Consider the following 16,153-nt stretch of genomic DNA (forward strand, 5'->3'; position numbering starts at 1 on the left):
TTGTTCTGAAGTTTCTCAGTCCCTTCATCTTTCCTAATGAAGATAAGTGTGTGTAGAAAGTAAAAGGCAACGGTGACAGAGTGAACTCTAGGGATTGAATTCAACTGAATTTGCAAAGCTAATCAGAGATGAAAGAGAAACTAGAAACTTTAATGGTTTCTTTCCAACAGATTTCCACAGGCTGGATTGTGTCTACAGGTAGAAGATGAGGGCAGGGAGAAAGAAACAAAGTTCTTACTGACCTTTTTTGAAATGGAGAAACAGGATGATGAGCCAAGGAAAGTGGTTTTATCAAGTACAGAAATTAATTGCCACAGACTTGGCAATTCATTAGTACCTATGTCATACCTAAGTGCTGTCTTTCTGAAGATCATCACAGTTATTTCTCCTCTTGGCCCAACCTCTTCAAGCACCCATCTGTAGTACTGAACTTTTTTTCTAAGGTCCACCTGTTCCTTCTGGCCCATCCTATTCAGACAGGGCTGACTTCAGAAATGGATGCTCACTTGGCTCAGAAATTAGCAAGAAGCCCGTAGGCAAACATCAAAGATTTATCCATTTACTCAGTTTTCAAAGGCTCATTTCATCCCTTTAAAGCTCCCCCAGGAAAGTCTTTACAACCAGAATGGGTTCCACAATTTTTGCAGTCACCAATTATCAAACACAGACTTATTCTTGCTAAGAAAAGTAGTAGTATAAGCCCATCAATCAGCATATCTGGCCAGGATTTCGAGATGTACATAATAGTTTAGTTTAGAATGGTACTTTAGTGATCCTAAAAATTCTCAGCAGAAAACAGCTTTCAAAATGAGAAAAAATTAATTCCAAAGATTTGGAATTAAATTAGTAATTACTGAGATTCATCCAGAGAGCAATAATTCCTATTTTTGCAGGAAGGCAGTTAAAATTGAAGTATAAATTTGAATAATAGCATTGGCACGGACACAATAGATGAAACCAAAACAAAAACAGATTAAAGAATGACTTTTTTTATTGAGTGGAAGGGGTTTTTTATGGAGGTTGTTGGCTCTTGTGATTTCTAAGCGTGAGAGTTGTGGAGAAAATCCTTACTTTATTTTATATTGTAATCTCCAACATGATGTTATATTTCCTGTAGCTTGGAAAACGTGTTTTTTTTCCTGATTTTTATATTCATTCCTGTGAATTAAGAATGCCTCTTTTTCCTGCTTCTGGATTTTACAAATAGAAGAACTTGGGGAATTTTATCCTCTCCTTTTGTTTTCATTGCAATTCAATTAAAAATCTTCCTGTACTTTTCTGTTAGCCTCTTATACAAAGTGAATTCAGCTTACCCACTGTTTTTACCAATATTTATGTTTATTTTATAAAGTAGACTTTTTATTCTTTAGAAGCTAAGACATGATGCTCTAGAACTTTTCCTGTTGTTAATGTCATATATAAATATATATATGTATACATATACATATATATCTATGTATTTATTTTTCTTCTTTTTTTCCTTTTCTTTTTTTTTTTGAGGCTATGACATTTGTTTTTGAGGCTATGACAAATGTTCCTGAAGGACAAATGAACAATGCATCCTGCTATATTATTTTTCATCTTCTATGATATTTTTTAGATTACATCTCACTTTGATCCAAATAACAGGCAATATGGAGTGGACACATCTGAAAAATCAAAAAATTCAATTTTTTGTGCATCATAGCGCATCATTCAGACAAGGAAAACATATACTCACAAATGGTGACCACAACAGGACTTTTAAGCTTACCACAGAAAAAGTTTAAAATACCAGCAGCTAATTGGAATTAATTTCAGACATTGATTATCTTCCAATAAATTAAAAAAAAAAAATCTTACATCAATTCCCATCCATGACAAAAATGAATAAATAAAAATAAATTACTGCATTGAGCTAAAAGTGCAACCATTTTAGGGGAGCATATTTACTATCTGCTAAAATGGAGAGCTATGTGTTTTTCAAATCAGCTGGAACAGCTTAGCTATATTTCTTAAGGCTGCTGTAGATTTTGTGCTGGAAACCTTCTATCTTGATAAATGGTTTGTTTATCTACTTGCATATTTGGCATCATACGCAGTCATTGCCTAAATAGATGGTGATACTAAATCCTCTCTCCTGACTTCAATCAAACATTGCACTTCACCATAACAGACTGAATAATCTTTTGCTACCTTGCCATATAAATATAGGAAATCTGATGAGATTTGCTTAAGTGAAAAAAAAGAAAAAGAAACACACCTTTTCTGAGCATCCCAGTAGTTTTTGCTCCAACAGTTACAGAGCTTGGAAGCACATACTCTCCGTGGTGAAACCACTTGTGCAGATACTAAGAGCACATTACCTGCCTGATGGTGACCAACTTCTGTTTCTCCCAAAGAAAAATCCACCCAGTGAAAACATTTCAGGAGAAATTAAGTGTTGTCAAGCTGTAATGAGTTCCCTGACATCTGAGGAGTTTACCATGATGCAGATGATCTTTTTATAGTTCTTCCATTGGTGGTAATAAAGCTATTAGAAAATAAAAAAACCCACATGTTGTGTAATTCAGATTTGAAAACCCAAAACTTGACTGCACCAGACACCAAAGCTGCTTATCTGCTGCACTGAGGGTTAACTTAGATTTCCTATAAATTTAGTTTCTAAAATAAAAAAAACTCCTCTATTTGGCTCCTACTGCAAGTGTTTAAACACTGTCAAGGTCTCTTGTCATAGTATTCATGACTGATTTATTCCCTTTCTATAAATCAGCCAAGAGAAAAGTTTTATGTTCAAACAGAACAAAGAAAGCCCCACAATAATCTTCTGTTCTTCCACTCCACTCTGCAAGAATAAATTTGGAAAACATAAGTGAAAAAGAAAAGACAGAAGGAAAAACAATAAAAAAGAGGAGTGAATAATATGTGAAAGTCTCACAGTTACATTTATAGACTGTGAGCCCTTGGTACAGGAGATGTTATTTGCTCTGGGTTTATTTACACTTAATACAATAGTTCATGATTAGAGCACAAAAACACTACTATCACCAAAGAACAAAACAACAAAATAACAAGTGTTCAGGGAGAGCAACAGATAGGAATGAATGTCAGAAGAGACCATTAAATCAAGTGGTAAATTCATTCAAGCCACCAGTCGTTGATATGAAATCTTACACAAATACGAGGAACATATTCAGTATAAAGCAATTTTTTCTTAATTTACTAGAGAAAGACAGCTATTCAAAGAAAAAGCATGTGGATATAAGCAAGAATTTATTTTGTTTAGTGGCAAAAAGTGAAATCAAAAATCCTTGTAGAGTCCTAGCTGTTGCTCAAATATGTACACAATTTTCAAATGTAACCTTATGTGATTGGAACATATATTTTAAGTGGTATTTAAGATAAACTACTTCTGTAAAATAAAATAAACATGGCTTTTTTATCCTATAAAATAATGGTTTTTTCTAGACTTAAAATTATTTTTACGAGATTTTTGTATCTATTATCTCATGCAACTCTTATATTGCTAATAATACTCTCTAAATCTTCTTGCATTTAGACTAAATTACATCATTTTTTGAAAAGTTGATTTTATGTATCTCTTTGGACAATTAAGATTGCTAAAAGATTGGAGGTTGGCATTTTTTTGTTTGTTGTGGTTTTTTTGGTGGTTTTGGGTTTTTTTCATTTTTCCTGTAGGACAAACTTACTTATATGTCCCAACAGGAACTTGGCCCATTTGTGGAGAGCATGGAATAACTTATGTGTGTGCACTGTATGTCTTTGTTTTTATTAGAACTTAGTCTGTCACTCCTTTAATTTGTTGTTTCTACCAAAATGAAGAAATATAACTGCACATCCCATTTTTCCCCACAATGACCTTCCATTTGCCTAGGAAAACGTCAGTTTGAATTCTGTCCTTTGGTTGGGTTTATGTCTTATTCTGTCCTGGCATTTTCTGGAAATATAAATATTAATATTGAAAATGGATACATTAAATTGCAATCATAGTTAGGCTAGAACACAGAATAAAATCACACAGTATTTCACTGCAAACAATGGAGAATAAACTACACTCCAAAACCACAGTGCTAATCAGGGAAACAGTTGTTGACTACTCCATATAAAAACAAAAATCCCATTTCCCTATTTCCATTTTATTTCACTTGAAATTGTTTTCTATAATCAGTCCAAACTCATAAATAGTTATCCTTTTAATAATGGATCTTTCATGAATAAATAAATATTTCAAAGATAAATAACTATGTTTACAATGACAACTCAGTCTACTGAATGAAACATTAGTTGTCACTTATCCATCCATCATCAACATCAAAATTTTTTATTTGTTCCTTGCCTCTTCTGCTAGTATAAAAAATTATTTTTAGTCATCTGGCTGCTTTAATGACAAATTCCTCTGAAAACTGCCATTTATAATCAAATGAGTCTCCTTTATGCTTGAAACGTTGGCTATGAAAATGTAGAGTTCATTGTTATTATAATAGAGACCAAAAGTAAAATTCAAGCTTTGCACTTACAGCAAGTATTTTAAACATGTTTTGATCCAATTAAAATGATCAAAATAGCCTTCCACCTCTTTTCTCAGAAAAGATTACTTCACATCTGAAACCGAATAAATATTTTATTATATTGAAGTAGATTGCAGCAAACCACTGCTACCACATATTAGGAAATAAATAGAGAATAATTTTCCCCAAGATGAAAAATTCTGTAAAAACACATTAAAGTATTGTGTAAGTAAGTATGTGTAAAAAGAAATTATAAAGGCAAAACATTGTAGATATATGAATAATGATTGAAACACTAAACAATTAGACTTTTTAGGTAAGTTAATTAGTCTTTTTAGGTAAGTAAACTTTTTCATATTAGTCAGAAACACTTTAAGAACTCAGACTACAGAGCAATGAAAATCACAGCACTCTAGTTCTAGGTACAAATGAGGAGATCTAAAGAAATTTTAGGGGAAAAATAGGTCATTTTAGCTGACAATGCTCTGAAAGCCTTTTCCCTAATGAGAAACAAAAGAATGAGAGATGGAAAAAAAATGTTTCCATTGCTGATTTTTAGCCCACGAGTAAAGACTTCCAAATCATTTACATGTTCTTGACAATTTGCTCTTCTGAGTTTATTTTCTCAGGCTATCAGATTCAATCTCTTAAGAATTTCAGGGAAAGCTGCTTCAATTTTAGTTTCAGAATAATCTAGTATTCCAATCTTAAGATGCATTTATTTTGAAAATGTTTCTAAAATGTATTTGTTATGATTATTCTCTCTCTTCAGTGACCGAGTAGTTTTACTAAGAAATCATGGTGCAATAATGAACAGACTTCAGAGACTGAGTAAAACAGTTTAAGATTCTCTACATGTCGCCAAAGAAAGTCTGGTTGCAAATACATGAGGTAGCCACTTCATTGGCTCTTATTTTGTATATGCTTTTAATCACATGAGAAGGGAGAATAAAATAAACTGTTAAAATGTAATCTATTCCAGTGCTGGCACACTCTTCTGATACATTTAATCTTCCTCAGTTTCCATGATTTTGACTAGAGGAGGATCTGATAAATTCCATCTGAATGCTTTGATTGGATTTTTTGTAATATTTGTGCCTGAGTATAGAACTCAAGATCAAATTCCAAACCCCTCTCCAGTTATGCTAATTTTTGGAACAAGTTAGAAGAACTTGATTCCCTCTTACAGTTAAGCTGACAGTATGTGAAATGAAGACTTTGTTCCTGCAGAATGTGGTGCAGAAAATAAATTTGTTTTAAATTATTATTGTGAAATCCAATAAAAATCTGCATTGTGAACTAGAAATACATTTTTCTTCATTTTTTGTTTCTTCATTCCCTATTTTTACAACCTATTGCCAGCACTCCATCCTTGAGGTCCTTTCCAACCTGGTAGTCTATGATTACAAGATTCCATTATTATTTTTATATTATTTAATTGCTCTACACCATTTTAGAGAGTAGACAGATAAAACAGTAATTTCCTATGCTAATTGAAGTTCAATTTACTTTGAACCACCTCTAGTAGGCCGTTCTATTTTTACTTTCAATATTACTGTAACTCTCTCACAAATTAACAATTTTGAAAAAAACAAAATGATAATTTAGAATGTTTTTAGGTGACTTATACTTTCTTACATGAACAACAGCTTCTTATGGAAAACAGTCCCAACTGGCAGAAAAACACAATTTGTTCTGCTAAAGGAACTGAGAGCAATTTGAGTGTATGTGCCTTGGTAAATACCATGAAGAAGCATAATTACATCTGGTCTTGAATACTTTCATAATGGCAATACAAATCCTGTCACATTAACTAAGTCCTAAATTTTGATGACTCCCTAAAGTGAAGATTAAAAATGTCATATTCTTAATATATCATGAAACATTGCACAGATTTGCATTGCTACAGGGTTTTGAAATAACCTGAGAAAAATTAATCAGAAAATTGGCTCATCCCTCCTATCAACATAAGATTATAAATCACAGAATACTTTGTCAAATTCTTTAATGCACTTATTGCACATATTTGTTTAGAAGAAGTTGCCTTGATTCCTAACATATGGAGCTGCAGTACTGAAGCTTCACAGTTTAATGCTAACTGAAGAATACCATGCTAACCTAATATCCCTCATCTGCAGATATTTTCAGTGTATTTTTGAGATCATGGATGAATTAACATTAGAAGTCAGATATCAGTAGAGAATAATTCTTTAGATACACAAATTTTTGAAATATTTGTTTAAAAGCTGCATGCTAATACCTGCTGTGCTGAGCTCCAAGGCCTTACAAAACAAAACATCTGTACATTAATTAAATGATGTGTACAGAAAGCATCTCTTGGAATATCGGAGGAAAACAGAATGCTTTAAGTCATAGTTTAAATCAAAAAAATTGAACCTGAAATGGTGCCAAGAGTAAATTAAAATTTTTGATGACCAAATATTTAAATAACTTCATCTAATTTGGAAAACAAATCCTGGGTTCAATTCAGCTATTCAGTTCTCTCTATCATCTTAGATGAATTTAAGCTTCCAAAACACTCCAAAAAGTTTGTGAATAACATTTTTTCAAAACACATAATTTGATCAGATAGCAATCTGAGCAAATAAGAACTTACAGTAATGTTCTCTACCTACTCTATGCCCAAATAACTATACAACAACTTCTTATTAAATAATTTACTAACTGAAATTCTCTCCATTGCTATCATATTAGTGAATGATTAGTTTAAATAATGATGGGTCAATTCAGGTGAATTTGTGCCTATTTAGCTATGATTTGACTTTCAAGACTCTCCAATTTAGAGCACAATGGAAACACCACAAGAACCTCTGTCTTACATAAGGTCTGGTATCTCCTTCCTCAGGGTAGGTGTGGGTGCAATATTTTAAGAGGAATTGCATGACAAACATTGAGCTGATTGATTTTGGTTTGAATGGCAATACTATGCCTGAATGATCCCTTCTCACATAATTGATTTGACTTCAGTCAGAACTTTCAAAACTATGATTTTCACATTTTTTTTAGCAATATGTCAAAACTAAAATCATAGCCAGAAAGGGCTGAGACAGCAGAAACTGTAGTGATTTTGAGGTCTCAGTTAAATATGAATAGTCAAAATAGCCTGTTTCAGATATTTTGAAGACCAGTATGTATTTGATTGAGAAGTCCAAGCAGAAAATGATTCTTTTAAAGCTCCCAGGCCATACATGATCACACAGGTATTTTGATAAACAAGTGCAGATTATACACATTTCTGTCAAAACTTGTACATCTTCTTAGTATTGCACACACTCCAAAGTTTACAATATGTGCAGCATCCATAAGGTATGAAAGATGAATGTTCTTCTTATACATATGTCTGAAAATACCAGTAAAAAAGTGCATCTAAAACTTGTTTCTGGTTGCTTCAGAGCAAGCAACAACATTTTGCTGCAGTATATTATTCCTATGCCTGCTTGTCTCTTGGTTGTCTGTAAAATGAACTGCAGCGAACTTTAAAATGAAAAATACTGGATTTTACTTGCTGTCCTTTCTATTTTTTCTTGTTCCTTTATGGCCTTAGAATGTTCCTGTGCCTAAATGAAAATGGATCTGTTTTTGAAGATTTTGCTGACTTTATTGTAGGCTTGACAGGTGTAGAAGTCAACCCAGACAGCTCAGATCTGGGATATGCTCCTTCTATTTTACTTTCAGTATTATGAAAGTCCCCATGTTTCCTTTAAATTTTCCAACACTAAATTTATAGGTATATGGAATTCTCTTGCTGGAAAAAACATACCAACAAAAACCAAGCAATCAACCAGCCAATCAACCAAATGAAGAAAAGTGTATTTCAGCCTCACATTCCATTTTTATTACAACCATGAAATTAAAAGATTATTTTTTTCAGACACAAAGGTGGCATTTAACTGAGAAAATCTATCATCTTATGTTTGTTCTGGGAAGATGTTTTTTAAATTGTAAATTAATGGGCTGGGCCTATAGTCCTATGAATACTATCACCATCACCATCAATCACTACTATTCTTATAAACTGTTCTAAGATTTCAATTTTTGCTTTCAGTTTTTAATGAGTTTATAGTTTTCAAGTGGAAGATAAAATTAAATTAAATAATTTTTAATATTAAAAAAAGAAAAAAAACCCAAATCCTTTGTTACGAGAAAAAATTCATATTTAAAATCCTCAGAGGAAATATTACATCAAGCTAGCAATTACATCTGGAAACTTAGTTAAAGTTTTGCTAGAAAGCTCATGAAATATCTGATACAGGAAACAGTGAGAATGCTTCCACTGTAAATCTGTCTTTCATTCTGACAAAATATATGAGAGCCTGTAAATCTGTAGAAGACCTTAGTAACTTCTCAGTCTTCCACATGAAGCTCGCTGATGTTATTTGATTAAAACTTGTCCTGTTTGAGCACATCTTTGCTCACTGCACACAGTGTCACCACCAGTTACTATATCTAACATCCAGTTGGGAGTCAAAGGCTACTTTTTTCCTTCAAAATTTGTGAGAGCTTTTCTTCCTCTAACTCTTTGTCAAATATAATTCCTAGTGATTTTGTACTCACATCCTTCCTCTGTGGATTCACCACAGAGGTTCTAAGTTAACTTTCCATCCATACAGTTATGAATCCATTCCATTTTATCAACTTTCCTGTTTAGTTGCATGCTTCTTGCTTTTTGTTTTCACACCCAAATCCCTTTCAGTGCTACCTCTCCCATGCATCTGCCCATCTCTCATCACATTTTCTTCCAGCACTAAATTCCACCCCACCAAGATTTTTCTGGTTATTTCTTACTTATTTAGACATCTCAGTACTTTCTTGCCTATTTTTGTATGATTATCTAGGCTCTTCAACAAATCCAAATTTCAGCTGTCTTCTTTTTTTCACCAGTTGTCAACAGATAGAGGAGGGAGGAGCTAGAACATCTGTCGTGTTTCTCTGTGAGACAACATTTTATTTAAAGGTGTTTTTATGTTTGTTCTTTGCATATCAAATCCAGCACTGAGGAAATGGATGGGTGCGACAGCTTCAGAACTATTTCTGCCCACAGTATTCAGGGGCAACTCAGTGATCCCAGAAGTTCATTGGTTGCTTACATAATTTTGTAAAAGAAATAAGTATTGTTACGTTGTCTGTGTTGGTTTTGTTGGGTTTTTTTGAGTAGTAAGAGAATTTAAACCCAGAAATAAGTTAAAAAAACATTCTCCTCTTTTTTTCTTGTACACTGTAAATTTTTCAGTCTTTCTTTGAACATTGAAGGGTTAAGTAATACATATGTGCTGTTTATTTTCTTGCAATATATTCTATAAGAATTTGCTTTACTTAATACAGGCAATTTAGTACATAATGATGTTGAGATTTTAATCCACAACCGCCCTCTGCTTATTATAGAGAAGCTTTAGCATGAAAGACATTACAAATGCAAGTGGATAAATGGAATTACAAGAAAAAAGTGAGTCCAATTGTTTATATGGATTGTGTCTGAAATAATGCTATTTATTCAACAGAACTGGTGAACATAGAACAGATGTGTAAATAGAAATTAACTTACTGTTTAAAATTTAAGATGGGTTTTGTCACTTGTTAGCCAGTAAGCAGAAAACAATAACAAAATGACTGAAATCAGTCATTCAAAGTCAGAATGCTGTGATTTTTACATCAGTTTGGTATTTCAGAGCTGGCATAACTTATAACTGGTTTACACTGATGAAATTTACACTAAAAATGGACATAATATATTGATGACTTAAATTCCTCATACCCAGTTTGAAAAGTTAAAACTGTTATTATTTATTTGCACAGCAATGTTGTTCTCACAATGTTGAGGTCTATAAATATTCTCCTGCATCATTCTATACTACTTCCTTATCCAATTTTTTTTTTCCTGCCACAGAGATCTGATGAAAAATCAAGTCTTTTAAATGGGTGACAACACTTTAAATTTGATTTTAAAAGCTAGACTGGTACATTCAGCTACTACTGTCAAAGGAAAGCTACACTACAAGCACAACAGCACTAATGGCTGGTTTCATGTTTAACAATATCCTCAACAGCAACAAAAGGCACTCTACCAGAGCTTTTATTGCATTTAAAAATAAATACTAAGAATGTGTATTTTTTTCTGTTTTTCCTCAGAAAAATAAAGAAAGTATACCTTTATTCTGCTTGGGATTTAAAAAAAAAAAGGAAAAAAGAAAACTGTGGATCACTGAGTATGATTTTTAACAAATGGAGACTATTTTGCTAGCTCTATCCATTTCACAACAGCTTAAGGCAATGTGCACTCAAAGAGCGACTTCTTCACCAGCATGAAATGAATGAAAAAAAGGGAAGCAATCTCTGGAGCCAGAGTGAAAGCATATCAAAGAATAGCTTACTGAAGATAAGCGGGGTTGAAAATTCAGTTTAGTTGGTCAAAAGATTCAAAGAAACAACTCTTAGGCCTACTGAGCTTTCAAATAGAATTGAAGAAGGATCAATAGGAAATTTTTTAGGCAGAAAACAAGTATCCAAAACAGAGAGAAAACTTGAAAGGCCAGGAAATAGCCAAAGCATGAGAATGGAAGTTCAAAGCAGTAGAAAATTAAAGCCAACTTAATACTTGATCCTGGCAAACACTGAGCATCTGCAACTTTCAGTAGGCCAAGTCTGCAAGTTTGTTTAGAGATTGCAAATCTGATGCCTGAGTGCAAATTCTAGCAAGATCTAAATGCTTTAAAAGGCAAAAATCTCTTAAACTCTCCAGTCACCATTAACTTTTTCTGCCCGACATGTCAATGTGATTTTTATATTATTTGCTATCTTATCCAGATGAAATAAAACAAGAAGTAAATCACCTCCTCCCCCCAAAAAACCTAACCCTCCATGCTGTCTCTGGGAGCCCTCTGCAGGAACAGAATTGTTATTAGAGGACGAAAAGTGTAAGATCTTACAACCTTGGTTCTGCCATTAAACTTTCATCAATAGCAAGCCATAATATCCATCTCTGTGCTTTTATCTTACATGAAGCTATGACAGCTCTCAACATTGTTCATGTAGCAGCAGCACATACTTCTTTTTCTTCATCTTTAATTATCCTTCCAGTTACATCAAATATGAACTCTCTCAGTCACTCCACAGGACAAGTTATACTTACTACTGTGCTACAATATGCACCTCAAGCAAATTTCTGAGCTCAATCATATTCTTTGTCTGGCAGATCACATTTTTTATTCGGTGAGGGAAATTAAAGAAGTGACATAAAGAGTAAAGCCGAGTACCCAACTCCATTGCTAAACACAGTCAGTGTACCTGTCTATATTACTTGAAATAGTACTTTTAAAAATAAAGATATCCTTTGGGTTTTAAGTTTAACAAAAAGGAAAGGTCGCAAACTCTTTTTGTTCTGATCACTTTTGCAGTTTGGGAAATGGGAGTACCTACCTGCTGAAATTAAGGTCCTTTCCTTCATAACAACTTTATATATAGAGGGTTTGCTTCATGATTTATTAAATATGAAATGACTTTAAAAGCCTGCAAAATTTTTTGAATCCAAGAAAGACAGAAAGGAGCACAAGTGGAGAAAGGAAGTGGTTCTCCATCAAAATTAAATAAGGTCATTTGTTCCATGGGGAAGTATTCAGTGGCATTCTTCACTATCTCACCCATAAAGCAGCTGAGACACCATTGGGAAAAAGTCTTGAGCTATAAAATCTAGAATGTTTCTTTTATTTTTATTTTTATTTGTTATTTTATTACAGTGCTTTGCACAAGATTAAGCAATCCTTTTTGAGACAATTGCCCGGACTCCCTCACATTAGCACCAACCCGATCTACGGTGACCTGTGAGAGGATGATCTGAGGTCAGCAGAGCTTAGGCTCACATCAGTAGTACTGCTGCATGGCAACACAATAGTAGTTACTGTATAAACCTTACTATATACATTCACAAAGTAGGATGATTTAACAGGACCAAGGTGAATACTCATGTTCTTGTCATGTTTTTATTGAGAAAATATTGTTGATTAGGGAATTACACATTAAATACTGGTTTGCCTATCTGGTGAGCATCAATTTTGAGCTTTCTTCATATTTGCATGTTAAAAAGGCCAGTTGTGCACTTATTGGACCTTGAGGGACAATAACTATATGTAAACACAAAAAAAGAATAAACTTTTTTTTTCTAACATATAATGAAGATAAAAATCATTATTTTCTATGTGTTTTCTCAGACCCAGATGTGTCTGAGTGGCTAAAATGGCAAGGTAGATGAGTATTGAATCAAACTTACTTACATACTTTGTGTTTTTAAAAGAACACCATTAAAGAGTATTCTCAGATAGAATAAAACTGAATATGACTTACAGCAATTGGGAAAAATTGATAATAGCTAGTTACTACAGAAAGTTTGCTGGCTGGCCTACCAAATAACCTTTGGGATATAAAATGTTTGATATGGAGCATAGCAAGGAAGGGAAGAGAACGTGAAAGGTAAAAATCAACATATAAAGTTGAAGACCTGTTACTTATCTGAACTGCTTGCAGTAGAGGAGACAGAAGGTGAGGAGTGTATAGATCTGTGTCTGAGCTCAGCAGGAGTTAAGTCAGTGTCACAATTTCTCTTGTACCCTTGCTCAGGAGCTGTGATAGAAAAGACATCCTCCTGTTACAGATGGTAATACTAAAATGCATTCAGTTTTGAAAAATGCTGATAAAATGTGGTGTTGCATTGCAATGTCAGACTTAAAGCCACAATTTCATTCTTCGGTTATTTCATGCTGCAAAGAATGAAATGGCTTTTTTCTAATTTGTACTATAGAAAAAAGAATGAACATTGTGTGGTTTCTCACTCTGTAGAATTGCACTGGGTGAAAAAGTGTACAAGAAAATAACTTAATGTCATTTACACAGAAATATTGACTGTTAATCCAATTTTCCTCATATGTCTAATATGCATATGTGATTTATCAAGCATTAATTAATTTGATCAGGGAGGAGCAGTGGCTTTCATATGGTCCCAGTGGGATCCATTCAGAACTTTTTGTCCGTCATAAAGTTTCTCTGAGTGTTACATTTTTCTTGTACTGTGTGCAGTGCACAAGCACTGCAGCATAAAGGGATGAGTGAAACGAAACAGGACAGGAGTAGAGCAGGACAGAAATACATAAGAATACAATTCTTGCACACTGGCCCTCAGTGGGGTCATTGCCTTTTAGTCCAAAGCTTGAAGAGATGGGCATAGGGTAACTAGGGCTGACTGGACATGTGCAGTCCTTCACATTCTGCATGCACACACATGCAGCCAAACACATATCTCTTGTATGCTGTAGTGTGTGTTTTCACTAACCTTCTATAGCGCTTGAATTTGGCAAAATTTGAGCTGTAAATATGACAAATTATAACTGAGGTTGAATATTTTATGTTGCAAAAATTGATGTTTTCTACTTTCCTGACTGGCACAACAAATCAGCCCTGCTATAACCAGTGTGCTTTCCTGAAAATATCTGAGGTGATAGCCCATGCTCCATTGGAATAATTATTTTGCACCATTATTTGAGGACACAATCTCAAACTGCCACATCAAATACTACAATACAAATCAGTGTTAGCCCAATTAATTTCACAGTGACTTGTTATATCCCAATTAGCCTCCTGCTCAGTTCCTGTGAAAGCATTGATTCTCCCTCCACACTCTTCTTCTGACTGCAGATGTGAAGAGCAGGGTGTTTCCCTTTTTTCTATTTATTATTATCTTTCTTCCTCCCAGCCCCTCACACTGCTCATCACATATATAACCTTGACTCACATGGACCATTCCCATCACTGGAACTTTGTTTGCTGTGCTACAGAAGTGAGAGGGGAGTAAACAAACCTGAAAGACTACCTTGTCTCTAGTCATTTGTTCTGAAATGAAAAATACATCCAGACAAGAGCAAACCGTGCTGCAGCATACGGACAAAACAAACTTTTGTATGTCCTGCGTGTGCAACTTGTTGTGATGTCTCTGATTAGGACCTTTGGTTGCAGAGGTGAAGGTATATTTATCTTGTACAACATAAAAATTGAATGGTTTCATTGAAAAAGCAGCAGTTTAGAGGGATCACTTTCAAAAACTCTTTATGAAAATAATCCCCACAATTTATTTTCTTCATTTCTTTTTTAGATTAGTACAGGTATAGGGTTGCAGAAAACATGCTGAAATGCCTGAAAATATCCCAGGCTGCCTATACACATGGAACAGCTTCCCAGTATGCCTTGACAGTCATAAGTCATGACTTGCGTGTATCCATTTTCTGATTTCAGGAGCTAAATTATGCTGCACTGTACACAGAAATCAAAACATTAGCCATATAGCTTTTATTTCATCAGTATTTAGCAATTTATCTATTTAACAATGTAGGTGGATAAAAATCTTGCAGCAGGATACAAATACTGAAGAGAAATTTAAAGGATTAAACATAACAAGGCACAAATACGCCACCACAGGAAAGGCAACGGAGAAAGATGAGAAAACACTGTTCAAAATTGAAAACAGCATCAAATTTTTCATGATCATTTCCCAATTACTTCATTTTCTTCTCTGAACTTAAAGACTATGTCCAGTAAAATCTTTCACAACAGATCACTCTTCCTTAATTTTGAAAATATAAAATTCCATGTCTCAAATATCATCTTTAAATAATTGTAAATCCATATGCTTAGTATCTCCTAACAACCTCTTCTTTTACTGGGAGTTTTAAAAGCAATTTATTTATAAAATAATTATATTTTTATACTTACATTTATATATACTTGCATACTTCATATATATATATATATATATATATATATATATATATATGTGTGTGTGTATGCTGGTATATATATACCCTTAAATTTAAATGTATTTATATACTTCTATACTTAAATTTTAAGCAATTTACTTAAAAAAATGCAGGAAATTTTTTAACAAATATTATAATTTTAACTTCATAGGTTTCAGCCATTCTTTAATTAATATGTCGTATCTGTTTTCACTTTAACATATCCTGGTGAACTCTTTTCAAAAACACATTCAATGCTCCTAATGGAAAGCTCAGAGTTTTTTGAGGCCATGGACCACAAAATTTAAGCAGTTTTCTGTCCCCTCACCTGACACTTAAAATGTGATATATAGGGCCAAATAATTCTCTGTCCACTTCCAGTAGGATGTGCCTGGCCAAATGGCTTCAGTGGCTCCCTCCCACAAGGATAATCAGATTTTCTGTTCCATTTGGAAGGAGAGAACCACTATGCCTGGAATTCAGACCCTTACTCAGCTCATTTGGGCTGTGTTTTCTTCCTATCAACATTGTAAAATATAGATTGTAAGAAATCTACACTTCTTTCCAGTTCTTTGCTTCCCATACACATTTTGTTAGGAGAAGGGAGTACATAAATATTTGTTTCTAAGTCTCTTGATTTAAAAAATGAGGATCAGTGATAGCCAATAAAACAATGACCTAATACTCTTGTAAATTCCATTAAAAAGTACTTACTGATAAGTATATATTAATGGTATTGTATCAAATGGAGAGCCAAGGGAAATAATTCAAAGGAGAACTATTTCAGGAGTCAACCCTCTTAACCTGAAACTAATAAATCCTCTGTGACCAGTAGAGTTGACAGAGTAAGTC

This window comes from Corvus hawaiiensis, chromosome 2, assembly GCF_020740725.1.
Source record: "Corvus hawaiiensis isolate bCorHaw1 chromosome 2, bCorHaw1.pri.cur, whole genome shotgun sequence".
NCBI lineage: Eukaryota > Metazoa > Chordata > Aves > Passeriformes > Corvidae > Corvus > Corvus hawaiiensis.